Source organism: Papaver somniferum, chromosome 6, assembly GCF_003573695.1.
Source record: "Papaver somniferum cultivar HN1 chromosome 6, ASM357369v1, whole genome shotgun sequence".
Lineage (NCBI taxonomy): Eukaryota > Viridiplantae > Streptophyta > Magnoliopsida > Ranunculales > Papaveraceae > Papaver > Papaver somniferum.
This window is the reverse complement of record NC_039363.1, coordinates 178387979-178391016: the sequence shown is the minus strand read 5'-3', so window position 1 is coordinate 178391016 and position 3038 is coordinate 178387979. Positions and strand designations below refer to the sequence as shown.

The 3038-nt window shown below is 33.9% G+C and overlaps 1 long non-coding RNA gene across 1 annotated transcript; it reads left to right on the top strand.

Moving 5' to 3' along the window:
• Positions 1-441: 441 nt before the first annotated feature.
• LOC113286484 lies at positions 442-2526 on the top strand. The gene is made up of 2 exons (XR_003329321.1): positions 442-2167; positions 2298-2526. It is a non-coding gene; the product is annotated as an uncharacterized LOC113286484 (long non-coding RNA).
• Positions 2527-3038: the final 512 nt, after the last annotated feature.

The window sequence follows — 3038 nt, the reverse complement described above, 5'->3', positions numbered from 1 at the left end:
ATCGAGTCAGATCCAGTTGATTCAGGTGATTTCACTCAGATCCAGATGACTCAGATCCAGACGACTCAGATGAGTCAGAAATAAACAAACATAGTGCTAATCATTCGCAATCGACTGTTTCTCTAAACAATCTCCATATATTGTTACCTCCTTTAGCAGGTTGTCCAACTACATCCCAACCCATCAGCGACGTTAACTTTCCTTAGCTGGCAACAATTAATAATATAATTTCAGGTGATTTTATTTTCCTGTGTTGTGGTTATAAGCCGAACAAAATTCTCTTCCTAGAGCTTCTGGCCCCACCGGAATATATTTCAACCAATAGAATCATCCGGATTTTTCACACCACCAAAGTTTCAACCGCCAGCACTCCCAACCGGAATACAAACTTTAATTGCATAAGTATGTTCTTTTTATGCCGCATTCTTTCCTCTCCTTGCTTCTTTTTCTTTGTAAACTCTTTGTAAACCTAATTATCAAGTTATGATTGATATTGATTTCTTTCTCTTCGTTGTTGAAATTGCAGGAAACAATACACGGATGTGCAGAGATATGAGAGAGAGAATCCAAGAGGAAATATAAAGATTTCAGGATCAACATGGATATACATCTAGCGTTTTTTTTTGTTCTCCTTTTCTTTCTGTGTTGATTTTCGATTTTTTACAGATGAGGAGTTATACTTGCGCTGATTTAACACCAAACCCTAAACTCCGATAACCTCCATTGATTATGCAGTCGAATTTTTACAGTTATATTTTGATTTTTCAGATAAAGGGTTTAATAGTTCGAAACAGGTATGAACTAACAGTTTCATAATAGCTTTTGGTTGATTCTTTTCTTTGCTTTGATTAAACAAGTGGTAAAATCAGTTTTCTTTTTATGTTTTATTTGAAATTACAAAAACATAGATTAGCGTTTGCTCCTTTTCTCTTTTTCGTGATGAAGGGTTTACAGTTAAAAACAGGTGTGCCAACTTGCTTGGTAAAATCAAAATACATCCTCTTCCATTTTTTTAGATTGGATTTTGAATTTTGAATTTGTAATCTTTTCTTTGATTACAGAGGTAAGTTCCTATGCAAATTCAATTTGATAAATTAATATATCAAAAATCCAATTAAATGTTATCAGTGGTTTAGTAATCTCTTCTTTGATTTGGCTCTCTTCTCAAATCTATCTTTTTACTTTTTGTGCATGTTGTTTTTTCTTAAATCTTCTCTGATTTGTTTTTAGTTTTTCCAGTTCTTAAAAACGAGCAGGAACTCTCTTTTGGTAATGTTTCTTATAGGTGTGGGTAGCATATAACTTACAAGGTATATTGCATACTCGACAATATAGGTTAGTAAGCTAATCAGGTTACTCATCACCTAATCTTATGTGAACTAGGAGCATCCAGTAAAGTTGATGCCCTTAAAAGTACCTTAAACGTGAGGTTGACGTTGATCCCTAAGATGATTTTGAAGCAGCATTCAAGGTTACTTTAGTTAAATGTTGTAATTTGTTATTTATATTAACTAATATGATCTTTTGATGCTAATTAAGAGAATTGACATCTGATATCTAATGTGTTACATGTTTAAGCATAAAGATGTGGGTTTCTTACAGTAAACCAACTAGAGATTTTGTTGTTTTATTGGATTTTGTTTGTATGACCTAGAGAGAAAGGAAAACAAGTTATTAATGTAAAGCTCATGACCAGGGATTCAGCAGTGTGGTGTGCTAACGGGCTTGGTTGTGGTTTTTCAAGCCGAGCCAAACATATAAAGGTTTACAGGTATTGGAATGTTCATGGAATTCTATGGCTATGAGCGTTTGGTTCAAAGCATTTCAATTGTGTAGTATTTGAACTATATTATCATCTTAAAACTATATTAGAAGCACATCTTTTGCTGGTGTCATTTACCTTGGCTACTGCTGTTAATCCTAGCTTTTTAATTGTTCATGGATATTAGAGTTGGCTGTAGTTGCTAGGTAAAGTTGAATCAGTGCGGACCAGGATGTTAGCTGACTACAAAATTCTCAAGTTTCGCCGAGATTAAATTGGTAGCGAGAATCAAGACACTGTGATTCTGAAAACTCCAATATAGGATGTCATTGCCGGTGCATAACATTGCATCTTGGTTGCTCATATTAAATCCGTGAACCTCCTAATGTAATGTTTGAGTACCAGGTTTGCCGATTCAGATATATCTATGTTATGTTCTCAAGGGAATGTGAATTTTCGTTTTCATAGAGTCTGGGGGCTGTAAAGTTCTTTACTAAACTAACTCTAGATTTTGTCGTTTTGTTGGATTTTGTAGGACCCAACGAGAACGGAAAGAAATTTCTTAAAGCGCATGACCGGATTCAGTATTGCCGAGTGCTTACTCGAATGGTGCTTGAATTTGAGAGCTCTTTATTTTCCATTTTTTTTAGCATATTTTTCTTCCTATATATATTAGACAAATAGAGAAATTTAGTATGATGGGCAAGTAAATAGAGGTGAATAATTGATATCATCCAGCCAAAGTAAATAATTGACTTTCGATATTTCTTATTTGAATGGAACTTTCTCTCGCTGTTGCCTAATGGACTGCATTTGAGTTGAAGACCTTCCACTTACTGGTTTGATGCCTTTCATCGACGAAGATAAAACAATTATGTAGAATACGTTAAACTCACATTTTCTTTACTAATTTACTTTATTCCGATGAGTTTATGTGTGAAGTTAAAGCATGCTCATATTGCAGGCATGCTTAAAAGCAGTTCAGATTTCATTTGTTACCATGCTTTAGTTCCACTTTATGCTCTGGAATTTGTATGTCATTGATCATACCACCAGTTTGGTTATGCTACCATTAAATATCAGTGGGGAGCTAATTAATCGTACTTGCAAAAATCGATAGTCCGAAGATTTAGGGGTTTTCTTCCTCTTCTTATAAAAGCTAAACCAAAATATGGAAGAAAAAAACACCCAAATTCGAATCACTGTATAAAAGTACAAACTCATAGAGAAACAACATTCACAAAATCTGTTTTTTTTTTTTTAATTTTAAAATTTT